Source organism: Triticum aestivum, chromosome 4A (genome assembly GCF_018294505.1).
Source record: "Triticum aestivum cultivar Chinese Spring chromosome 4A, IWGSC CS RefSeq v2.1, whole genome shotgun sequence".
In the NCBI taxonomy this organism is placed as follows: domain Eukaryota; kingdom Viridiplantae; phylum Streptophyta; class Magnoliopsida; order Poales; family Poaceae; genus Triticum; species Triticum aestivum.
This window is the reverse complement of record NC_057803.1, coordinates 748977530-749004625: the sequence shown is the minus strand read 5'-3', so window position 1 is coordinate 749004625 and position 27096 is coordinate 748977530. Positions and strand designations below refer to the sequence as shown.

Genomic DNA, 27096 nt, shown 5'->3' with positions numbered 1-27096 from the left:
TATATATAGACACACACACCTGTAATCAAGAAGTGGTGGGTAATAAACTTAACTTTAGATTACAAACAGATCGTCACATTGACAGAGTTTTGGTAACAAGTGCATACTAGTACAACATAGTTCTAGCTAGAGTGTTTCGGTCCCTTGGGTTGTATTATTACATTACATGATATATATACAGGTGCACGGCAAACCAACTTGAAAACGTTCATGCATAAATAATACAGTATAGGTGGCCAAACAACAAACTGCGTTGTGTATATATATATATGGCCATGGAAATTCGCCATGGAAAGCCACAGCTAGCATAAGATGGACAAGAAACCAGACGTAGTTGAAGATGGCTGCTGATTGGCTTAGGTAGCAGCTAGTTACGATGATGAAATGACCAACCTGCACAGACAAGTATGTTGTTAAAACGAAGAAAGAGCCAAGAAGATTACAAGTGGGATGCCAACCTCCATCGTGGTTCACTTTTGGCAATGCAGCACTCTTGGGATCTCCCCCGTCCCACTGCTGGAAGCTTCTCCAACCTGTGCGCTCTTGTTCGCTGGAAAATTCTCATCCTCGCAGCCAGAGACACGGAAGCTGATCTGGTTGGGATGCTCCTGGGCTTCCTTCCTCGCGACATCAACCATCGCGCTAATGAACGGGCTGCTGCCTGCTCCTCGGTACCATTTGTTGCATGTAAATTCGAGCCACCCAAGGCTCCGGAGGTGCTTGATGCTGAGACGGTCTTCATTTGGCAGACCACCGTAGAACCGGAACTCGAAGCTGATATATTGCACCTTCGGCATCGCTCCCTCCTGGAAGGTAAGCCGTGGCACGCGGCTGTCAACAACAAGCACCATGAGACTTGGGAACCCTTTACCGCTGATGGATATGGGTTTTCTTGGAACTACTACGAACCTTAGCCTGAGCAGGCAAAGGTTGGGCATCTCCCGCAGAATCTTGAGATCCGGCTCCTCTAGTTTGCAGATCCTGATATCTAAGTTGAGAAGGTTGTTGAAGTATTGTTTGATCCAGGGTGGAATGTGCATGTGTTTTGTTCCAACAGTTAGGTCACCCTTATTGTAGGACATGGTCTCCCCGGCCAATTCAGACACAAGGTCACCATTCTTCCAAGCTTGGCGGATGCACTCGGGCACTCCCTCCAACTCCGAAAACTGACCAACCTCCCAAACTAGTGCAATGATGGTCCCATCTAATATCAAAATCTTCAGCTTCTTCAGCCCCCCGATTTCCCTTGGTATCTTCCCCACCATTGTACCACACAAGAGCAGATGCTTCAGATTCTGCATATTCCCGATCTCACGAGGCAGCTCTGTGAGCCTCTTGTTGTAACTCAGGTCCAGGGTCTCCAAACTTTTTAGCCTCCCGATTTCACTAGGTAGCCTTGTGATACTTGCTGAACTCACGTTGAGCGTTTTCAAATGCTGCAATTTCCCAATCTCCCCCGGTATATTTGTGAGACCTCTATTGCGACTCAGGTCCAGAGTTTCTAAATGATGCAGGTTCCTGATCTCCCTAGGCAGCTCTCTGATCCATTCGTTGACACTCACGTCAAGATTCTTCAACTTCTTCAGCATCCCGATGATCTCCCAGGGCGGCTTTGTGATATTTGTTTCCCTAATGCGCAGTGTCTCTAAATGTTGCAGGCCCCCGATCTCCATGGGCAGCTCCGTCAGCCTTCTGTTTATACTCATGTCTAGAGTCTTTAATTGCTTCAGTGCCCCAATCTCAACGGGTAGCTCTCTGATCGATGTTCCCACTACCTCCAAAGTCTCCAAATACTGCAGCCTCCCTATTTCTAGTGGTATCTTGCTAACTCCCACCCCCCCTAGGCCGAATAGGTGCCTCATACGGAGCAGTCCACATATATCCTTCACATGATCATCCCAAAAAGCCTCTTCGGATTCAGGATCAACATAATTATCTTGAAGATCCAACACCCGCACATGTTCCAACTTCTCAAAGGGGAGACTCCCAGCACCTTTAAAAACCACAAGAGTTCGAACCTGAGACCAATCCAAATCAATGACCCTCACTCCACCATCATCAACTGGATATTCGTCGATACATAGCAGGTGGACTGGACATGCAGATTCCGATGTGATGCCAGAGCTGCAAGTAAAGAAATCATCTTCACACGATTTGCATCTAAGGAAATTTCGCATCATAGGATTCATTTGGTAGGTCCCTTGACCATCTGGTAGCATCAAACCCCTGCAGGCAAGCTCTTTGAAATATCCTTCTGATGCAGCCTCTTCATAAATAAATCCTTGAGCGACCCATCGCATGACCAAATGACGCATGTTAAATCCGTAATTCTCAGGGTATATACTACAGTACAGCAAGCAAGTCTTCAGCATATGGTGAGGAAGATCATCATAGCCAAGCTGAAAACTGTCTACCAATGGTTCAAACCCTGAGTGTTGCGAATTCCACTTCGCTTAACTTGCTTATCAATCATATCTTGAACATCACAGGCATTTACATGTACCGCTAGTTGTTCTTGTTGCTCTCGGACCGTTGCCATGGCTGAAAACATGCAATGTAGTGCTGACGGCACACCACCACACATGCGCACAATAGGATGGTCACTGTCAAAACCTTCTCCAGCCATGTCAGCCTTCATCTGAATGGCGACATCTTCCTTATCAGGTCCGTAGAGCCATCTTCTCTCCAGCAAACTCCATTCTGGATCCATTCTGATGTAGATCTTGTTGCTATCCAAATAATCTCCGGGTACAGCATCATTGCGTGTTGTCATGACGATTCTACTGCCCATATTATTTTCTGGAAAAGACTTCCGAATGATGTCCCATTCTCCACGATGCCATATGCCATCAATTATTATTAGGTACCTGGGCAAGTTGGTTACAGAAGAAAAAGATAGTTAGTAGATACAGTTGAATTAACGGTCTACTTATCACATACGTAATACCCATATGTGACAAGGCCATAAACAATCATAGTCATGAATATTGCAATTCGGTCAATTGCCCAACTGTATTTTGGTTACCATGTGTCCATGTTACTTGTTGTTTTCGAGAGAGATGCCACTAGTGACCCTATGACCCCTGGGTCTATTCTCCATTAATAAATTCTACCACACAATTTGCTCTTTTTACCTAGGTGCTATTTTACCACTATCTATCTCTATTATTCGATTTTAATCTTGTAACTAGCAAGACAAGGGGCTCGACAACTCTCTTGCCATGCTGGGTGCAATTTTGGATCATGTTTGTGTGTTGGTGTTGTTTACCTTGTTAGCTTGGAAGCTTCCTACTGGATTGATAACCCTGGTTCTCTAACCAAGGGAAACACGTTGCTGCTATTCTATTTCACCCTTCCGCTTTGGGGGAAACCCAATAGAGTGTTGCACTATCGTGGTATTTGCATGGCAGATATCATGGGGGTGCTTATCTCGTATGGCCAGGGGCCGATGAGCACCCACGATGTGTCCGGATGTGGGATTAGGCACGCGCACTTACGGACACAACGACATACCCAAGTTCAGGGCCCTCAAATAGAGGTAAACACCCCTACTCCTGCAAGGATTTCACCGATGAACTCAGGTGTACATGATTGCTCCTAGAGCAGTAGCAGAGGAAGAAGAGGGATCTAGCTCTGCTCTCTCCCTCGTGGGTGTGTGTGTGTGTGTGTGTGTTTATGAGCCGACCCCCTCCTAGGGGGGGCTCTTGGGAGGTCTTATACTTGGGCCTCTGAGGATACAAAATATCTGAGAAAGAAGGGTGCCTACCCATTGCCAGCATCTCTGGCCTCCAGTGGGGTCCTATTGGCCGTGGGGCCCACCAGCTGCTGGGTCCAGCCAGCTGTGAGGCCCACCGGCTGCTTATCGTTGTAGCATGTAGACCATGACGTCATGGGGTGCGTGCCACGACGCTTCTGTAGTGCCAGGCCATCCAGGCGCTGGTCACATCAGTCAAAGGTACCGGCAGCACTGTAGCCACACCCTCACGTCATAGAGGGTGTCTTGTTTCTGTACTTGGTACGGTTGGACGTGACGGGAGCTGACCCCACCGACTATCGGATGCCGCCAGCCGGCCTGGGTGAGGCGCTACGCCCAGCCGACCCGTAGCAGAGGGAGCCGGCCGAAGGCGAGCCGGCTTGATGGAGTTGAGCCATCGTGATGTTTTGGAATGTTGACTTGTCTCCCTAAGCCTACTCGGGGGTCATCCCCCCGACAGTAGCCCCTGAGCAGTTGAGGTCCTGCGGTCTCGAGCGGAGGGCCTCCATAGGTTTCCTCGAAGGTAGGATGTAGATGGTGACCGTAGGGCTTGGCGAAGACGGGTCCGGCTGGAGAAAGCCTCCTAGCCAGACACCGGCCAGACGCCAGGGGCGCAGGCTGACACACAGCCGGCGTATAAGTGGTACCATCTGGCCGGTTTGCGCTCTGTTGGGTGTCGATTCGTGGTCCGTCGCGGGCTAGCCGCGTGCCATGTTTACATTTTGGTTTATATCACTACCCTCGAGGATCATGAACGGCATTTGTGCACGGTGCTCGAGCTTCTCTGCGCGCACCAGCTCTTTGCCAAGATGTCCAAATGCTCATTTGCGAAGGACCACATCAACTACCTCGTCCATGTCATCTCCAAGGACGGCGTCTCCACGGACAGCGACAAGACCAAGGCCATAGTGCTCTGGCCTCCGCCTACGAAGTCTGCCAAGCTCTGCGCTTATTGGGACTCACAGGATACTACCGTAAGTTTGTGCGACGCATGGGATCATCACCAAGCCACTAACAGATCACCATACCAAGAAAGGCTTTACCTGGACAGAGCAGGCACAACTCGTGTTCGACATGCTCAAGCAGGCAATGGTGACCATGCTGGTCCTCGCTTTGCCCAACTTCGAGTGGCCATTCTCCATCAAGACCTACGCCTAGCCATGGGCATTGGTGCTATCCTTGTACAAGATGGCCACCCTATCGCCTACGTCAGTAAGGCCCTTGGTGTGCGGAACCATAAGATCTCCACCTATAAGAAAAAATTCCTCCCCATCATGTTGGCCATCGACAAATGACACTCTTACCCCCACCATGGCCCCTTCATGATCGTCACTGATCACAAAAGTCTATGTGCTTTGGAGAATGAACACTTGGAGACAGAATTGCAAAGAAAGGCCATGTCCAAGCTCGTCGGGTTGTAGTTCTGCTTCCATTAAAAGCACAGCATAGACAACAGTGCCACGGAAGCACTTTCCCGTGTCGGCAGATGGTTCAATATGGACGCCCTCACCGTGTGCCAGCTAGCCTAGGTGAAAGAAGTGGCAAAGTCTTATGAGACGGGTCAAGACACATAACACCCACTTCAGCAACTCACTCTGCATAGCCCAGAGATGATGGCTTCGAGCACAACCGCGACCTTATTCGCCACAAGGGGCGCCTCTGGATTGGCACCAACACTACCCTCGGCACTAAGATGACCAGCGCCATGCACGCCAAGGAGGTGGGTGCTCATTTTGGTGCCAGGACAACCTACCACTGCGTCATGAAACTCTTCAAGTGCAAAGGATTTCGTCGAGGGGCTGCCCCAGTTTGAGAGCTACGATGCCATCATGGTAGTGGTAGACCGCTACACCAAGTTTGCACACTTCGTCCCGCTTTGCCACCCCTTCACGGGTGCGCAGGTGTCCAAGGTGTTCTAGGACAAGATTGTCAAGATCCATGGGGTGTCATCATCGATCGTCTCGGACCGCAATAAGGTGTTCACCAATGCGCTCTGGCGCGAGCTCCTCGCCGGTGCTGGAACCAAGATCCTTTACTCGACAACGTACCACCCCCAAACCGACTGACAAAGTGAGCAGGTGAACCTGTGCATGTATCTCTGGTGCACCATGCATAAAGCGCCGCGGCAATGGCATCGGTTCCTGCTGTCCGCGGAGTTTGGTACAACTCTGTTGTTACATGCATCGTTCCGCTGCTCTCCATTCAAGGCACTTTATGGTGTGGATGCTAATTTGGGGAGTACGAGCACCTGTCCTTAAGCTCCTCCTACCATGCGAGAGGGCGAGGAATAATGGTACTAGGCGGTGCACACAACACGCATGCGCGAGCAACTAGAGCGCGCCCAGAAGCGGCTCAAGAAGTACACTGATTGCAATAGAGCCGAGCACTCCTTCCAAGTGGGCGAGCGGGTTCTCCTAAAGCTCCAGCCTTATGTTCGGAAATCGGTGGCAAGCCGGCCATGCTCCAAGTTGGCATACAAATTCTTTGGGGCATTCACAATCACCGAGAAGATCGGTACTCTGGCATACAAGCTCGAGCTTCCCAAGGACAGTCATGTCAACCTCGTGTTTCATGTATCGCAGCTCAAGCCCTTCACCCCCAACTAAACGCTCATTTTCGCTGAACTACCCACTGTTGTTGACCTGATATCAATCGATGCACTTCCGGAGGCCATCCTGGATAGGAAGATGATGAAGAGAGGCAATGCTTCGGTGGTGCAGCTCAAGATTCAATGGGACAACCTGCCAACAGCAGCGACTTTGGAGGATTATGACGTTCTCCACCGGTGCTACACATCATCACCAATTTGGACTGAGGAAGACATAGTAGAACGGACTCTTTCTAAAGAAGGGGAGAATGTCACACCGGCTCTACACAACACAACCGTGTGACTAGTAGATGGGCCCCACGAGCAGAGTAGGTATGTGCATGGCTTTGGCCAGCCGGCCAAATGGGCGTGTGCCACAGTACTGAAGTGCGGGAGTTGTAATGAAGGAATTATGCCTTGTAAAAGAATCTGAATTCCCATCTCATTTCTCTCTATCTCACCTTCTTCTTCTCCAAGTTCTCATCCCCACCTGCCCCGTTCCCCCCTTTCCCAACTCTTGATCAGGTGCGATCTAGATCGGGGCGTGATAGTTTCAAATATATTCATGATGAAGATTGGCATCTGCTCTCATTTTCCCATGTTTGGTCAACCATTACATGAGAGAGTATCTGGTGCTACCGAGGCTCGGGTGCTACCTTGATACGGGCTTCTAGGCCGTCGGATTCTCGGATCAGACGGCATCTGGGAGTTGTTCGATCTGCTAAACCTATGCGTAAATTTTGGACTCCTAGGAAGCTTTTTTGCAAATGTTGTGGAGTTACTGGGAGCCGCCGATTTGAAAATCCGACAGCCCAGGAGCCCGTATCACGGTAGCCTCTGAGCCTTGGTAGCACTAGATATTTTCCGTACATGTCCCTTGCACTCTGTTGCTTGCAACCATGATTGTTTCCACACAAAAGCACATGTTTACTCGTTGTTCTTGAACGAGAAAAGGCATGTAATTTTGACCTGACTATGTAATGAGAATGATGCCTCACATGGGTTAGCTATCTAAAAGTCAACAAATGTCGTGGACATAATTTGCCGGCAGCGCTCGGCCTCTCATTGGGCTGCTCACGCTGCAACACAGCTCAGTCATCGGCTCCAAAAGTCCAAACCTTTTGTTGTCAGCACAAACCGTACGGAGTTGCTGGCTTGCTCGTGTGTGGTTTCAAGGCTCGTTGGTGGTTGGCAAGTTATTGATTAAATTTTGTTCAGAGTTCCAACAGTTTGACCGAATTATATTTTGAATTCACCTATTTCCTAAATCTTAAATTGAAATCCTGACACTCACAGTGTACATTTCAAACAATAATAATAATTATAATAATAATAGGCATGAAATCAAAGCTTTTCATAAATTTGCGCACCTTTTGTCCTCCAGGTATTTCGATATGTTGCGGATGATATGTTCCTCCGTCCGCGCTTCGGTGCCAGCAGGCGGTTCAACTCCTACTTGCTTGAGAATGCTTATGAGAACCTCCTTCATGTTGGGGCTTGGAGTGACGGACAAAAAAGCCCGGCACTGGAACTTATTTCCAATCTCCTCGTAGACAAGGCTGGCTAGGGTTGTTTTCCCCACACCGGCCATTCCAACAATGGATGCCATTTTGAGCTGTGGCTGCCCCATTGTGCTCTCTGCTTCTCCTAGCAGGTATCTGATGAGCTGATCCCTCCATTTTCCCATACCAACGAGTTCTGACGCATCCTTGTGAACAAATGGAGCTCGAGGAGGAGGCAGTTTGCTTGGGGGGCTGGATTTGACATTTTTTCTTGAAAACAAGCTGAAGTTGGGTTCAGCAGACTTGTTCTTCACCCACTTCCAATTGCTGTGGCACCGGCCTGACACTTCATTTACTCTTGTCCTGAAATCTTGGAAGGGGCTTGCTTGGATCTTGATCTGTATCTTCAGGTGCTTGTTTCTGCGGCTGGGCTCCATGGTGAGGATGAAGTCGTCGATGGCGTCGTGCATATCATCGGCGAGATCCAGCGCTTCCTTCTTCAACTCCTTGGATTGCACATCAAGAGTCTCCTTCCCCCATATTGCCCAAAGGATGGAGTGCATGGACTTGAGCTTGGATTTGATGAACTTGACATCCTTCCGAGTCCGGCACCGAAGCTTGTACTCGCTGCCCAGCAAAGCACCCAGCTTGGCCACGACGGGCCCCAAGGCCCCCGTGGCTGCTGTCACGGGAGCTCCCTCCATGGCTCAGCTAGGGCGTGCAGACTGTATGCACTGGAGCGCTTCCGCCAAAGAACATCTGTGTGTGTGTGTGTGTGTGTCGAAGCCTGCGGCTGTCCTTGCAAATTGTGTCTATCTGGCTGGAATGTGGAGATCAACCTCCAAATGGTTACTTCAGCTGGTTATCATAACAGAGGTGAGATTAAGTTGTGCCTTCTCCTGGGTTGCAGCAAACCCAGATTCTAACAAATAGAAAAATGGTTCTTCTTTTGATTTTTCTAATGAATGAATGGCTACTCCCACAAGGCAAGCGATCTGAAACGTATTGCACCAAACTGATAACCCAACACAAGCCGGAAGCTTATCTTCTTCTTTTCCTTTTTATATTGGACAAGTTTTTACTACTACTGCTTTTGCTTTCGAAAAAGCAGTGCACCATTTGTACTAGCGAAGCAAGGAACAGAACAGGATGCTCGCCTTAATTTACTTACCCCAAGAATAGAGTGCCTCTTGGTGGATGCATTCCTTGGAGAACCAGCAAAGCTACTCGGTGCTTCTCTTTTCCCAAAGAATGACCCTTCCCTTTTCTCTTTCTTTGTTATTGTGGAACACTATCATTTCAAGCTTTGCCATCTTGCTTTGAGCGTACTGATGTAATGATGAATTTATAATGTGTGTGATTCTTTAGTGTCTTCCATAATCCAGAGAAAATGTTGTGCCTGATAAATAACGAAATGACGCTAATGAAAAATGTTGCACCTTGTTCCTTTGATCAAGTCCCTCTTCCACACCTTTCCTCGAATAATTCAATAACACGCCGCCGCTTCTTTTTTCTTTGTGTCTTTGGGGTGACATGCTCCAGGAATGATGCTTCCCTTCTGAAAGGAGCAAAGTTCATGCATGCACGGTCAGGCCATGATGTGATGTCAATCATGCATGCAGCAAGCAGAGCAGCAAAAGCAAAAGCCCAGCACCTTGCCAACTTTACTTGTGTCCACCACCATCCTCGATTCCCCGCCCTCTACCCAAGAAACAATCTAACACAGACGCTGGCGCTGCTCGCAGTGTCCCTCCAGCCGCCTGCTAAATCCTCTGCCCGGCCAGGAGCCACCGCAGAGGCCTCCGCCGCTGACACCTTCGACGGCAGTCACTGGCTGCTAAAGCCTATTCGGCGGCCAGCATCGCAGGTGCCCACCTCCCGTGCCCCCCCTTCTTGTTTCTCTCTTCTTTTTGAGGGAAGAGAGGAAGAGAGATCGAACCAATCAGGAGCATAGCCTCTTGTTTGCTTGCCAAGTTGACAAGAAAACTGTAAACTATGTGATGTCTAGACTAGAATTGCCTGAACATTAATTTCATAAGATGTGAGACCTACAGGGTGTACAAGAAAATTCGAAACTACAGGGTGTACTGTCTAGAGTTGTCTGAACATTTTTTTGCTTTTCGTTTTAGTCTAGTGGTTAATTAGCCAGATCTTCTAGTCGTACTACAGGGTGTACTAGATGCCTAAAAAACAGAGTATTATCTAGCATCTATCATCTATCAATGAGTAAATTTCCACATGTTGTCTATCAGTGAGTAAATTTCTACCTGAGTACAAATTGCCATATTTCCAAAGGTAGGTAATTTGGTTGGGGACGATTTAGTGTTTCATTACCTAAATTATTTTTCTCACCATGATCGATGACCCGCCTTTACGGTGTTATAGATAGATTGACAACTGCTGACGAGGTGGCAATGGAAGTTAGCTCTGTCTATGCTTGATTTGAACTTTCTGCGGCCCACTCATCCTTTGCTGCACTCGCAAGATGGAGACTGTGGTGGGTGCTGAGGAAGCAACCATGAAAATAGAGTTTGATAGGAGTACACCGCGCCTGCTTCCACCTGCCTGTGCAGCCGCTGCCTTCGACGGTGGCTGCCCTGCCCGGTGACTGCTCAAGACTCTTCAGTGACCAGCAACTTATCTTGTCCAGTTTGCAGGTGCCTCCTCTGCCCCCAACTCCATTTTCTGTTGTCTGGTAGTTTTTTGTTCCACTTGCCATGGTAGTTGATCTTGACAACCTACCATAATTGCAAGCCTGTTTTTCACTCAATTAATTAGCACTATGACATATGAAAAGTACAAATTGGAAAATCCCATGAAGTGCATAACGTCCACAATTTCCTCAGCATTATATGCAATCTTGAGGCATTGTTGGTTTTCATATCATTTTTGGGGATAACTAGTGGTGTTGATATATATTGTGGTTAGATAATTCTATATGCATAAAATACAGTCATCGGTAAAACTTTTGTTCGTATAGTTTCTTTGATTGGGGCCAATTGATATTCACTAGAATTGTTCCATGATTTGATTGTGGAGCCTTTTTGTGATTAATTATTTTTCTGGCCATAATTCATGCTGACCCTTATCTTCCTTTTTTCCATTCTTTTCATAGATCAACAACTGCTGAGCACTGTCTTTGCACTTGCAAGTTACAACAACGGGGGGCAGATTGTAGAAGTGAAGATCACAGATAAGGAAGATGGAGTTTGTAGTGGGTGCTTCGGAAGCCACCATGAGATCTCTCCTAGGCAAGTTGGGTGGTCTCCTTGCCCAAGAGTACACTCTGATCCGCGGCGTCCGCAGCGACATCCAGTACATCAGCGATGAGCTCGCCAGCATGCAGGCCTTTCTTGGCGACCTCGGCTCTGCCTTGGATGACCACGATCGCCGGCTCAAGAACTGGATGAAGCAGATTCGTGACATGGCATACGACATGGAAGACTGCATCGATGACTTTGCTCATCGCCTCCCTCAGGACTCTCTCAGCGATGCAAGATGCTCCTTCATCGTGACGATAGTCTACGAGATGTGGACGTTCTGGCCTCGTCGTGACATTGCCTCCAAGATTGCCGAGCTCAAGGTCCGGGCACAGTACATTGCTGAGAGGCGCAGCAGATATGGAGTGAACAACCCAAACCCAAGAACAAGCTCCGGAGCCGGAGCAACCCATGCTGTTACATATGGCATTGCTGAGCATTTGGTGGCGAGCCGTCAGCTCATCCGCACAGAGAACCCCGTGGGAGTGAAGGTGGACATGAAGAAGCTCGGAGGTTGGCTAGCCAAACATGATAAAGGCTCTCATCGAGCTGTTGTGTCATTGATTGGATTTGGTGGTGCGGGAAAGACCACCATTGCCATGGCACTGTACCGAGATTTCAGGAATGAATTTGACTGCCGGGCATCAGTCACAGTGTCTCAGAACTTTGATGAAGATGAAGTCCTAAGGGATGTTCTTGGGCAAATCAAGCCAGCAGACAGTCAAATCAAGACAAAGGAGGAGGTGCAGGAGGGCAGCAACGCAGGGAAGGTGGAGAAGAAGAGCCTAGTGACAGGTATTAAAAGCTCAGTTAAGCGAGTTGTGCCACTGCTCTCTGGTCACAGGCCGCAAAGCAATGATGGCAGCATGCAGAATAAGATAGAAACAATGAATCGTGACCAGCTTATTGAAGAACTCAAAAAGCGCCTGCTTGGAAGGAGGTACCTCAAAATCATTTCTTTTGTTTTTCCTAAATTACTCGTAGTTAGTTAGTAATGACTGTGTATATGCATCAAGTGTCTAAATTGTAGTAAAGCTGCGATAAAATTGTGTCGTTTACCACAGCCATTTCAGAAAATATGTAGAATAGTGAATGAGAAAAGGAATATTTTTCAGAAAATAGAAACCTTATCTAACTAGTGGAGCCTTGATAAAATAAACACCAAAATATTAATAGTTAAAGTTGCACGAGGAAGTTTCGTCAAAAAAAAGGTTGCACAAGGAATAATTGTGGAAATTTTATAACTGAACTTCAACTTGTTACGAATAGCAAATTTTATAGCTGAACCTAGTCGAGTATAAATAAAAATTTCTGTACAAAACGTAGCAGGTAACATACTAAAATTGTACCTGAAAAGTAGAATCAAAATCATAAAAGTATATCCATCCAATTCATAAAAATATGGCAATTTGGACATAGGTTGGGTCGAACTAGTTGAATTTGTGTTGAATCTGAATACGTATAAGGCTCTCTTGGACTCTTCGGAGGGTTTTTTTTCTCAGTGGTATGAACTTAAATAAGCTAAGGATGTTTCTTCTCACTTGTATTTTGTTTCATGTTTTTTGGCAGGTATCTCCTCTTGATTGATGATATATGGTCTGTACAAACATGGGAGACCATTAGAAATTGGTTGCCACATGATAATAATAAGGATAGTAGAGTAATAGTAACTACAAGATTTCAAGTTGTTGGTGCGGCTTGCTCAGAAAGAGATGGAACTGATTATCTGCATACAGTTAATGCCCTAAGTGATCCCGACTCCAAAAGTCTATTTCATCAGGGTGTTTCTGAATCCCCAAGCAGCCAAGAAAGCAAAAGAATGGATACAAGATCTCAAGCTGTTGGTACTGAGTCCTCTGAAGGAGATGGAACAGATCGTCTGCATTCAGCCGATGTCCCAAGTGATGCCAATGCCAAAGGTCCGTTCGATGACCGTGTTTCTGATCCACAGAGAAGCAAAGAAAGGGAGATAGAAGAGGTCCATGAGGAGATATGGAAATATTGTGGGGGGCTGCCTTTGGCCATAGTCACCATGGCTGGCCTTGTGGCTTGCAACCCAACAAAAAACAATGATCATGGGAGTAAAGTTTGCAAGTCATTATTTCCGGAGCAGGTGGCTCCCCTTACATTGGAGGGGGTCACAAGGATACTTGATTATTGCTATAATGATTTGCCAGCAGATCTCAAGACCTGCTCATTGTATCTGAGCATATTCCCCAAGGGCTCGAAAGTTAGTAAGAAGCGTCTGACCCGGCGATGGATATCAGAATGTTTCGTCGCTGAGAAGCAAGGGCTGAGTGCAGAGGAAGTGGCAGAAACATACTTCAATCAGCTTGTACGCAGGAAGATATACGCCCTGTGGATCACAGCAGCAACGGGAAGGTAAAATCCTTTAAAGTTCACGACATGATTTTGGAATATATTGTGTCCAAGTCAAGCGAAGAGAATTTTATTACTGTTGTTGGTGGACATTGGCTGATGCCAACTCCTAGCAACAAAGTCCGTCGACTCTCCATGCAAAGCAGTGGTTCCAAGCATGGGAATTCAACAAAAGGCATGAACTTGTCTCAAGTGCGGTCACTGACAGCGTTTGGAAGCCAGAACAGACGGCTCCCTTTCCATTCGTTCAACAATGGAATAATACAAGTGCTAGATCTTGAGGGCTGGAAGGGTTTGACAGATAAGCATATGAATGACATATGTAAAATGCTTGTGTTGAAGTATTTGAGCCTCCGACGAACAGAGGTTTCTGAGATTCCATCAAAGATCGAGAAGCTCCAGTATCTAGAAACTCTTGACATAAGGGAGACAAATGTCGGGGTGCTGCCAAAAGCTTTTGGACAGCTCAAACAGCTCCGTAGCATGCTTGGAGGGAACAAAAACACAAAGAAGGCTTTGAAGTTGCCACATGAGAAGAACAAGGAGCCGATGAAAGCACTTCGTATCTTGTCAGGGATTGAGATCGATGAGGACTCATCAGCTGTAGCAAGCCTTCATCAGCTGACAGGGCTAAGGAAACTTGCCATTTACAAGCTCAATATAAGGGAGGGCGGTCAGACCTTCAAACAATTACGCTCCTCCATTGAGTACCTCAGTAGCTGCGGTCTGCAGACATTGGCAATCAATGATGAGAGCTCTAATTTTATCAACTCACTAGACACCATGACCACTCCTCCAAGATACATCATCGGCCTAGAGTTGTCTGGCAAGATGGAAAGGCCCCCAAAGTGGATCAAAGAACTCAATAACCTCTATAAGCTGACCCTTTCTGTGACAGTTCTTCGGACTGATACTTTCAAGCTCATCCAGGACCTGCCCAAATTGTTTACGCTCACCTTTACACTCAATGCAACCAAGGACGATAGGGACATAGTGGACATTCTTGAGGAAAATAAACAACTTACCGATAGGGAGATCATTATTCCACCTGGAGGATTCAAGAGTCTAAAGCTTCTTCGCTTCTTTGCAACTATGGTGCCAAGGCTGAGCTTTGCAGTTACAGGAAAAGAGGTAATGCCAGCACTGGAGAGGATTGACATGCGGTTTGAAGCCTTTGAAGGGATTTACGGCATTGAGACTCTAAAGAGCCTCCAAGAGGTGCATCTCAGTGTTGGTAATCAAGCAGATGAAATAACCAAGTTCTTGGTACAAGATTTGAAGGACACCCCCAAGTACTTGGATGAAAAGTACGCCAGCAAGTGGCCAAAGATAATCACCGAGTGAAGAGATTGGAATATGTCATATTGTCTTTCGGTTGACATACAAATCATCTGGTATTGTATAATTACAAGTGGAGACTATTGCATCAAATCTGCGTCACCTTCTTGAGGGCTAAATCAGACTGCATCTATTATTGATTCTTGTAATGTGTATGTATGTGGTACTGCTAAATCTGTCACTTATTCTTCAATTCTTGTCTGAGACCACACTGTAGCCAACTAGGGCATGTTTTGTGTTTGGAAAAAAGCCCATTTTTAGTCAAGCATACAACTTTGGATATTGACAACTAAATCATTCTATGTTATCGTAGAAAGTATCAAACATACCAGTGGAAGTTTTTGAAATTTTGGCTGCACATACATCCAAAATGTAAGGTTTCAGACAGCTCAGGTGAAAATGAAATGGTCTCGGCTGACGGAGCGAAAGAATGGTGCAAAGTGTCAATATGATCTGCTGCCAAGAAACAGAGAATAGTTAGTGTGTTGGAAAAAGATGATTTGGGGTATGGTTTCAGAGATACGTAATGCACATCGATTTATACATCAATTACAATGTACTTCCTCCGTCCGGAGATATATGTGGATAAGAAATAGAAACCTTGAACACAGCTTCATAATATATCACACCAGTATAGTATATAGTATAGTAATCAAGGGAGGCCTCTGGCAAGGCTTAAATCAAAACTTATCGTTTCAATCGCATCTGCCCTTTCCTGGAGCTCTGAATAATATCTCCAGCTACTGCATTCAAGGGGAGCCTGACGGGAGCGTTGAGCTCGCCCAGTCTTTCGCCTCCTCCGTCTCCAGCAGCAAGATTGGAGGACCTCCTGAGGTCGGCGGCGACTTGGCCTCGTCCTTGCCGGGCGTGGTGAGAGCGTCGGGCGAGGAGCAGCGCGCGATCTCGCAGGAGAACGCGGCAATAGCGGGCGCGGGAGAGCGGGGCCGTGCAGCAGCCGATGGCGGCCTCGTCGCGGCTGTGTGCGGCGGCGGCGGCGGGGGAAGTCTCCACGGGAGTTTCGATGGGGGACAGGCGCCTACAAGTGCGTGGCACTGCGCGAGGCCCAGCAGCACCGCATATTCTTCTTCTTTTTAATTATTTTTTTGTTGTTTAATGTTTACATATTTAAATTTTTTGGGGGTAAATTCAACAAATATCACGTGTTTCAAAAGTAGAATGTCCATGTGTTTCAAAAGGTATTCATGAATATAAAAATGTTCATTTCTATTTGAAAAATTGTTTTTGTATAACAAAAAAGTTATCAAACCAAAAAGATATAGTACTCTTGTATTTCTTTAAAAAAATCTCTTATGCGCAAAAAATGTCCGTCAATATAAAAACATGTATTTTTTATTTACAAAAGTTCACGTTTATTTCAAAACATATAACATGGTTTGTAAAAATGTTCATCATATATTTTAAAAATCAATTTATATGCGAAAATATTTCGATTTCTCTTTTAAAAATGTCATCATGAGCTCTAAAAGGTTAATCATGTAATTCATATGTTAGTCATGTATTTTTAAAATATTCAAGGTGTATTGTAGAAAGGTCCTCCGGTATATATAAAAGATTGATTGTGCATTAAAAAAATGATGCTCGCCATTTACTTAAAAATGTTAATGTTGTATTTAAAAATTATTCATCTTGCCTAAGAAACAATCCATTGTGTATTTATAAAAATGTTCATCATGTATTGACAAATCCTCATTAGTAATAAGTTGATTTTCATCTTGTAAAAATAAATGTTAAACATGAATTAAAACAGTATCAATTCATAATTTAAAAACGCCCATCTTGTATTTGGAAAATTAACTTCATGTATTTTAAAAATTCATCATTTATTCTAAAATAATCATAGTGTATTTGTAAAATGTCCAACATGTATTCATAATATGTTCATCATATATTTTGAAACATCATGTAAAAAATATGTATATTTCCAAAAGTTTATATTTTATAATAAATAAGCAGGTAAAATGTTCAAGTACTTTTTATAAGAAAAAAATCATGCTATTTAAAATTTAGGAAAAAATGTTCACGATGAAATAAGTGTTCATGCATGTAAAACTATTAGTCGAATGCCTGTGCGTTACCAGGAGATAACAAACTTACACAAAGAATTATTTGTCAAATCATCACTATAATTTGCGTCATGTATGTTGCATGCAGCTTATGAGTGTCTTCAAACAAATATTATCTTGTACAAACCCAGCATTTTGGCTCCTGGGCACTCTTGGTGCATACTAAAAAAAAAATCATCCGGAGAATTTACCATCTCGAAAGGTAATACTGAGATTTGCATGGAGGGCTCGTGCTGCCGCACGAAAAGACCCTACACAGCAGGCATCTTGGTGAGTGCGGCCGGCGCCTCCGGCATCAAGAATGGAGGACCCGGTTAGGAGCCTCCTGAGGTCGGCGGCGACATGGCCCTCGTCCTTGACGGTCGTGGCGAGAGCGTCGGGCGAGGCGCAATGCGTGATCTCATAGGAGAGCGTGGCAATGGCGGGCGCGGGCGAGCAGAGCTGCGCAGCTGCTGATGGCGGCCTCATCGCAGGTGAGTGCGGCGGCGGCTGTGAGTCGCCATGGGAGTTCCGATGGGGGCCATTCGCTTACAATGCATGGCACTGCACTAGGCCCAGAAGCACCTAATCCTCTCTTTTTCTTACATTTTTGTTTCGTATATATATATATAAATATTTGAGTAAACTTACACAAATATCACATGTTTTTAAATAAAATATTCATGTGTTTCAAAAAGTATTTGCGTATTTAAAAATGTTCCTGACTATTTGAAAATTTATTTTTGTATAACAAAAGAATTATCATACCTAAGAAATATATTCTTATATTTAAAAAACTATGTTGTAGTATGGCCAAAAAAATTCCGTGAATATAAATAATCTATGTGTAATTTAAAAACAGTTCACCGTGATTTTCAAAGTATTTAACATTGTTTGTAAAATGTATATCATTTATTTCAAAAAATTAATGTGTATCTGAAAAAAACTCTCAATGCATCTTTAAAAAATGTAATCGTGTGCTTAAAAAAGCATCATCAAGTAATTCATAAATATTAAACATGTATTTTATAAATATTCATGGTGTATTATAAAATGCTCATCATGTATATGGAAAAGTTTGACTATGTATGAAAAAATGTTCAGCTTTTATTTAAAAAATGTTCATGGTGTATTTAAAAATTGTTCATTGTGCGTGAAAAAATGTCCATTATCCGTGATAAACTCTTTATGGTGTATTTATGAAAAACATTACGATGTATTGACAGATGTTCATGTGCAAAACAAATATCAACCTTATAATAGTATATGTTCTACATGAATTTAAAAAAATGTGTCATTAAAAGAATGTTCATCTTCTATTTATTAAAAATATTGTGTTTTTTAAAGTACATCATGTATTTAAAAATACTCATAGTGTATTTGTAGGATGTCCAACGAGTATTAATATGTTCATCATATATTTTGAGACATCATGTATTAAAAATAATGTATTTTTCAAAACTTTTTATATTTTATAAGAAAGAAGCAGGTAAAATGTTCAAGTACTTTTATAATAAAAAATCGTATTATTTGAAATTTATGTTAAAAATGTTCACGATGAAATAAAATGTTCATGTTCTTTTTTTGTGGGTTAATTTTCGTGTACTTAAAAACTATAGTTTAAAAATATTTGCATATCTAAATAATTGTTCATATAACTTTTTGAAAAACATGTGTTTTACCTCCAGGGAATAAAGAGAAAAAGGTAAAATGTTTAAAAAATGTTTTAGCTCCCGGGAGAAACATATATTTTACCTCCCGCATCACATCGTGGAGGGTTGCACCGGCAAGATCTATGAAGCCATGCACTCCTATGAGCGAGTGTGTGGTGACTGGCTGATTGTCATTGGACCTCCAAGAAATGCTACTGGTGGCACAGTGGTTGAGCTTCATGCATGGATCCCGGATGGGCAACCGGCCGTGTGGAATTTGGTTGCCAAAGAGCCATTAAGCCGTAAGTTCACACGTAAATTGGGGATTTACTGTGCCGTATTGGCCTGCTGAGTCTGTCCATTGAATAAAGATTGGGAGCGTGCTTAACCAGTGGCGGAGCTAGCATATGACATCAGGGTGGTCCATCCCAAAAAAAAAATTGACAACTAATATGAAATGTGAACATTCTAACTAATTACCAATAGCACATTTGGATCAACAGGAATTTCGGTGCTTAACTAGAGGCAGCATTTGGATCAACAGCACTTTCGGTGCTTTGCGGCAGCTTTTGACCAATACTTGATTCATCTTTGGGCTTTGGCTCCAACAAAGGCATGTTTTTTCTATTATGTACATATGAGGTACGTACCTTATATTCACTACCATCCTAATTTTTCTTTGTCCAATTTTTCTTCATAGTAATGATACTGTGTTCCGCTCATTATGACTTTTGTTGTTGTTTACGTGCTATGAGATGATCATCTTGGACTTGTTCGATACTGTTTATTTGACAGACACAGCTCTTCTGTTCATATGTCATGCAGTAGCTGCAGAAACATCGGCCTGGCCTTCATTAGAAAATGCGTAGAAGATACGAATGAGTCTGGAACGAAGTGCCTGAAGAAACATGGGGCTTTTTTTAGTTGCTAGATGTTTTGTTTTTGTAATTGCATTTTGGATTACAAAAAATGTTACTATCAGCAAACTTTATATGTACTGCAAGACGTTAATATCAGTTACTTCTGAACATCAAGAGTCCCTTGCGCTTCTCCTCTGCTCAACATGTTCATGTGCCCAATGACGAAAGTGACTGTGATTTATCGGCTAGACGCTGACGGCTGTGGTTTCTCTGTGTGGCTGGCTTGTTGTGCAACAGACATAGAGGAAAAGCTAACACCCTGCTGCCACCTTGCTTGTGGGGGAGCGGTTTATCTCTTTGTGGTTAAGTGAACACTGGATACTTAGGTCACCCCCTGTTAAACGGACTGTGTGTTATCATGTTTCTTTCGATGGTAAATGAATTGTTGATGATGAGGCACACAAAGATCATCAACGAGCTTTGTGAAGCCAGAAGACACTGGGCAAAGATGGACACTCAGAACTGATACAGAATGCAATTGTGCTTCCTCTGCTCTAGCTCTGTTTTCTGGACTATGAATATTTGGCTGTACCTTGAGGTTTCATGCGAAGATTGACTTGGGGCCTGACAGATAATCTTACTATCGGCCACAGGATCGAAGAAAATGGTGCCTCCTTGTTGAATGCTATCGCCATCTTCATAAGAGTAGCGTTCTTGACTTTCTCCACATATGCATTTGTGAAATGATCTGGTAGGGTGAAATGTGACATGAGAGATTACCAAAGCCGATATTTTTCTCTTTGGTCGACAAAAGTAAGGTCTGGACGTTCCTTTGATGCATTTTTCCATTCTTGAATGGAGATCAGGATTTGGTCCTTCACAAGAACTCCGCATTGACGAATGTACTTGTCCGCATTCTTCTTAGGTTCACGCAGTTCGCCATTAGGTTTGATGGCATCGATGTTGTACGTTACGCCATCCTTCAACTTTTTGGCCGGGCCTCGAACTGTCGTGCTTCCTGTAGAAGATTTTCTCGATCCGGAAGGCTGAAAGAAGAAAGATCGATCCGTTAATATATATACAAATCAATTAAAACAAGTAATGATCACCAGATACCTGCTTAAAATATATCTCGCCGGTCTTTGTTATTTGAAGATCGTCATAGTTCTGGACTTCATCCCTTCTTTCGTCTTCATCGAATATCATATCGCCCTCCCCGGTATTGTTCAGATATTGTGAGCCGTCATCTTCTTCATTCTCATCTGACCGGCTCGGGGAGCGTATGATCTCGAACAGGGTCTCTTCTCCTTCTCTGTCGGTATTGTCCTCCATAGCTTTTATTTAACTAATCCAGAAGAAATATAAAACAATTTAGTACGCATCTCGAATAATATTAGATAATTGATATGCATCTCCAATAATAGTAGATAGTAGATATGCATCTCGAAAGATAAAACTGAATCATAGTAGATAATATGCATCATCGAATATAATCTCGAATACATCGGCTCGAATATTATTGAATAATATAATCTCGAATTTCTCGAATACATCACTAGCTAATGCAGATCGAATACTATCGAATAATCTAGTTGACTCGCGGTGGACACCCAAAGAAAAGGAACCACCACAGGATCATAGCTCGGGTGAGATCCCTGAAGAACCTGCCAGGTATTGGAGAACCTGACGTCCAACCCAACCATGAAGCGACGGACGTATCACCTCCGCGGGGGACGCCAGCCTCCGCACCGAATGTGGCCCACGCGCCCACCAGCAAAGAAGGTTCGGGTCGACGACGGGACCCGGGTTCCTCACCAAGATGCGCCCCCCTGAAGGTAGCACCTCCCAGTGCCAGCCCGGCGGAGCCAAGTCCCGGTCATGGCGCCTCTGAAGCAGGACGTTGCCGTGAACGGGTCCACGACGAGGATGCGGGCCGGGCATCGTTGACGTCGATAACAAATTTTGTGCAAATATGTAACATTTTTTAAATGTTTTGCTAGGAACAGGATTCAAAACCATAACGGATTCTCTTAACCTTAAAGGGATTTAACAAAATGGCACCATTCTGGATGCGCACAAAATGGTCCATATTTTTCTTGATCTCATCTACACTTCTATATGTCACATTGTGTCAAAGGATTCAAGAAAATCATGGCTTCATCATTAGCCGGAAGTAACAGGCGCATAATGGTACGAAGTTGTCCAAATTGTTTTGGAACGGAGTCCCGGATAGGATAATTAGCTTTTTGGTACGAAGTTCAGCAAGAGCCTTCCGAATATCGCTATTTGAAAGGCCTTTGCTGCAATTCATACCAAAAAGCGAATTATTCTATCCAGAACTCCATTCCAAAACAATTTTGAAGAGCTTCGTAGCATCATACGCCTGTTACTTCCGGCTAATGATAAGTCCATGGATTTCTTTAATACTTTGATAGACAACGTGACATATAGAAGAATATATATATAGATGAGATCAGAAAAAAAAATTGAATCAACTTGTGCACATCCATAATGGGGGCATTCTTATGTCAAAATTCAAACTTTGACATGTGATCAAATGTTGCACATGTCAAAATTCAAACTATGACATATGATCAAGCTTTGACATATGATCAAATATTGTTGCATATGTCAAAATTCAAACTATGACATATATGATCAAACTTTTACATATGATCAAATGTTGCATATGTCAAAATCAAACTTTGGCACCTGATCAAACTTTGACATATATACATCTAATCATCTAATCAAAATTCATCTAATTAACATTTTATATATCTAAAATTCATCTAACATTTCTATAAATAAAAGTATAAAAAATTAAAAAACATGCATCTAAAATTTATATATCTACTAATTCATCTAACATTTGTATAACTACAAGAATGAAATTCCTTAACTTTTTTCTATATACATCTAATCATCTAGTAAAAAAATGTCAAAATTCTTGCATCTATGTCAAAATTCCTCTCAAATGTCAAAATTCTTGGATCTATACATATTGGATAAAAACTTTTTTCTATACATCAAAATTGCATCTAATCATCTATACATATCTAATGATCTAGTGTCTGTGTGTGTGTACGTGTATATGTGTGTGTGTGGGGAGGGGCCGGCGGCCGCCATGGTGCGGCACAGGGAGCGAGGGAGAGGGGGGAGCTCACGGCGGGGCGACGGCGAGGCGAGTCAGGGCGGCGACGGCGTCGGCGGTGCGGAGACGAGCTCGGGGCCGGATCAGAGGAGCAGGCGTGGGCGGCGTCGGGCCGGGCTCGGGGAGGAGCGGGCGCGGGCGACGTCAGGGATCGGCGCAAGGAGGCGCGGGCGGCCGGCGTCGCGGGCGGCGATGAGCTCTGGTGTCGGGGAGGCAACGAGAGAGCGACGGCACGGTGATGTATAGGAGGGATCTTTAGTCCCGGTTGGAGCCACCAACTGGGACTAAAGGTCAGTTTTGCCCAGGCCAAGCGGCGGGAATCGCAGGCCTTTAGTCCCGGTTGGTGGCTGATACGTCCATTTTGCATCATGCTTTTATATCGATATTTATCGTATTATGGGCTGTTATTTCACGTTATGTCACAATATTTATGGCTATTCTCTCTTATTTTACAAGGTTTACATGAAGAGGGAGAATGCCGGCAGCTGGAATTCTGGGCTGGAAAAGGAGCAAATATTGAAGGACTATTCTGCGCAACTCCAAAAGTCCTGAAACTCCACGGAATACCTTAAAATAAATAAAGAAAAATCGTCGCCAAAGATGAAGGCCAGGGGGCCCACACCCTGCTCACGAGGGTGGGGGGCGCGCCCCTCCCCCCTGGGCGCGCCCCCCTACCTCGTGGGCCCCCTGGTGGCTCTCCCATGTCCATCTTCTCCTATATGAAGTCTTTTGATGAGAAAAAAATCATAAGCAACTTTTCGGGACGAGACTCCGCCGCCACGAGGCGGAACCTTGGCGGAACCAATCTAGGGCTTCGGCAGAGCTGTGCTGCCGGGGACACTTCCCTCCGGGAGGGGGAAATCATCGTCATCATCATCACCAACGCTCCTCTCATCAGGAGAGGGCAATCTCCATCAACATCTTCACCAGCACCATCTCATCTCCAAACCCTAGTTCATCTCTTGTATCCAATTCTTGTCTCCAAGTCCGGGATTGGTGCTAGTAGCTTGCTAGTAGTGTTGATTACTCCTTGTAGTTGATGCTAGTTGGTTTACTTGGTGGAAGATCATATGTTCAGATCCTTTATGCACATTATTACCCCTCTGATTATGAACATGAATATGCTTTGTGAGTAGTTACTTTTGTTCCTGAGGACACGGGAGAAGTCTTGCTATTAGTAGTCATGTGAATTTGGTATTCGTTCGATATTTTGATGAGATGTATGTTGTCTAACCTCTAGTGGTGTTATGTGAACGTCGACTACATAACACTTCACCATTATTTGGGCCTAGAGGAAGGCATTGGGAAGTAATAAGTAGATGATGGGTTGCTAGAGTGACAGAAGCTTGAACCCTAGTTTATGCGTTGCTTCGTAAGGGGCTGATTTGGATCCATATGTTTCATGCTATGGTTAGGTTTACCTTAATACTTTTGTTGTAGTTGCGGATGCTTGCAATAGAGGTTAATCATAAGTGGGATGCTTGTTCAAGTAAGAACAGCACCCAAGCACCGGTCCACCCACATATCAAATTATCAAAGTACCGAACGCGAATCATATGAGCGTGATGAAAACTAGCTTGACGATATTCCCATGTGTCCTCGGGAGCGCTTTTCCTATTATAAGAGTTTGTTCCGGCTTGTCCTTTGCTACAAAAAGGATTGGGCCACCTTGCTGCACCTTATTTACTTTTGTTACTTGTTGCTCGTTACAATTTATCTTATCACAAAACTATCTGTTACCACTTATTTCAGTACTTGCAGAGAATACCTTGCTGAAAACCGTTTATCATTTCCTTCTGCTCCTCGTTGGGTTCGACACTCTTACTTATCGAAAGGACTACGATAGATCCCCTATACTTGTGGGTCATCAAGAATCTTTTCTGGCGCCGTTGCCAGGGAGTGTAGCGCCTTTGGTAGGTGGAATTTGGTAAGGAAAAATTTATATAGTGTGTTGAAATTTTCTGTCACTTGTTACTATGGAAAGTGATTCTATGAGGGGCTTGTTCGGGGTATCTTCACCCCGTCCAGTAGAGCGAAGAGTTGCTCCTCAACCTACTGAACATATTGAAAATGAAACTCCTTTTGAATTTCCTTCGGGTATGATGGAAAAACTATAGGCTAATACTTTTACAGGAGATGGAACAAAGCATCCTGACGAGCATCTTCGCTACGTGGATGATATTTGTGGACTATTTAAGCTTGCAGGTATACCCGACGATGTTGTTAAGAAGAAGGCTTTTCCTTTATCTTTGAAGCAAGACACATTGACATGGTATAGGCTATGTGATACGAGATCATGGAACTATAAAAGAGTGAAATTGGAATTTCATCAAAAGTATTACTCTATGCATCTTGTTCATCGTGATCGCAATTATATATATAATTTTTGGCCTCGCGAAGGAGAAAGCATCGCTCAAGCTTGGGGGAGGCTTAAATCAATGTTATATTCATGCCCCAATCATGACCTCTCAAGAGAAACAATTCTTCAGAATTTTTATGCTCGGCTTTCTGATAACAATTGCACCATGCTCGATACTTCTTGTGCTGGCTCTTTTATGATGAATACTATTGAATTCAGATGGAATTTATTGGATAGAATTGAACGCAACTCTGAAGATTGGGACCTCGACGAAGGTAAGGAGTCAGGTATGACACCTAAGTTTGATTGTGTTAAATCTTTTATGGATACCGATATTTTCCGTAAGTTTAGCACTAAATATGGACTTGACTCTGAGATAGTAGCTTCTTTCTGTGAATCTTTTGCTACTTATGTTGATCTCCCTAAGGAGAAGTGGTTTAAATATCAACCTCCCATAGAAGTAAAAGTAGCTTCACCTATTAAAGTTGAAGAAAAGACTATCACTTATAATGATCCTATTGTTCCTACCTCTTATGTTGAGAAACCACCTTTCCCTGTTAGAGTAAAGGATCATGCTAAAACTTCAACTGTTGTTCGTAAAAGCAATATTAGAACTTATGTACCTCCTGAGAAAGTTAAAGTAGAACCCAACATTGCAATTGTTAAAGATCTCTTGTCTGATAATATTGATGGGCATGTTATTCAGTTCGAAGGTGAAACTGCTAGAATTGCTAAACCCTGTGCTAAAGATAAACATAGACCTGTGGTAGGCGTGCCTGTTATTTATATTAAAATAGGAGATCATTGTTACCATGGCTTATGTGATATGGGTGCGAGTGCTAGTGTTATACCACATACTTTATACGAAGAAATTAAGAATGAAATTGCACCTGCTGAGTTAGAAGGTATTGATGTCACAATTAAACTTGCCAATAGAGATACTATTTCACCAATTGCGATTGTTAGAGATGTTGAAGTCTTGTGTGGGAAAACTAAATATCCTGCTAATTTTCTTGTTCTTACTTCTCCGCAAGATAGCTTTTGTCCCATTATATTTGGTAGACCCTTCTTGAATACTGTTAATGCTACGATAGACTGCAAAAAGAATGTTGTTACTGTTGACTTGGATGATATGGTTCATGAATTTAATTTCTCTAAATTTAGTAAACAACATCGCGAGGAAGAATTGCCTAGTAAGGATGAAATTATTGGTCTTGCTTCCATTGCCGTGCCTCCTAGTGATCCTTTAGAACATTATTTGCTAGACCATGAAAATGATATGTTTATGAATGAAAGAAGGGAAATAGATGAAGTATTATTTAAACAAGAACCTATCTGAAACATAATTTTCCTCTTGAAATCCTAGGGGATCCTCCTCCACCCAAGGGTGATCCCGTATTTGAGCTTAAACCATTGCCTGATAATCTTAAGTATGCTTATCTTGATGAAAAGAAAATATATCCTGTTATTATTAGTGCTAACCTTTCAGAGCATGAAGAAGAAAGATTATTGAAAACTCTGAAGAAGCACCGTGCCGCTATTGGATATACTCTGGATGATCTTAAGGGCATCAGTCCCACTCTATGTCAACATAAAATAAATTTGGAAGCGGATGCCAAACTAGTTCGTGATCCTCAACGACGTTTGAATCCTAAAATGAAAGAAGTGGTAAGGAGAGAAATACTCAAGCTTCTGGAGGCAGGTATAATTTATCCCGTTGCTAACAGTCAGTGGGTAAGTCCTGTCCATTGTGTCCCTAAGAAGGGAGGTATTACTGTTGTCCCTAATGATAAAGATGAATTGATTCCGCAAAGAATTATCACAGGTTATAGGATGATAATTAATTTCCGCAAATGAAATAAAGCTACTAAGAAAGATCATCACCCCTTACCTTTTATTGATCAAATGTTAGAAAGATTATGCAAACATACACATTATTGTTTTCTAGATGGTTATTCTGGTTTCTCTCAAATACCTGTGTCGGCTAAAGATCAATCAAAGACTACTTTTACATGCCCTTTTGGTACTTTTTCTTATAGACGTAAGCCCTTTGGTTTATGTAATGCACCTGCTACCTTTCAAAGATGCATGATGGCTATATTCTCTGATTTTTGTGAAAAGATTTATGAGGTTTTCATGGACGACTTTTCCGTCTATGGTTCCTCTTTTAACGATTGCTTGAGCAATC

The 27096-nt window shown here is 43.7% G+C and overlaps 2 pseudogenes; one reads left to right on the top strand and one right to left on the bottom strand.

The window, feature by feature from the left end:
- Positions 1-470: 470 nt before the first annotated feature.
- On the bottom strand, positions 471-8547 carry LOC123084588 (disease resistance protein PIK5-NP-like; annotated as a pseudogene).
- A 966-nt stretch (positions 8548-9513) lies between these two features.
- Positions 9514-15079, top strand: LOC123088609 (disease resistance protein Pik-2-like; annotated as a pseudogene).
- The last annotated feature ends 12017 nt before the right edge of the window (positions 15080-27096 follow it).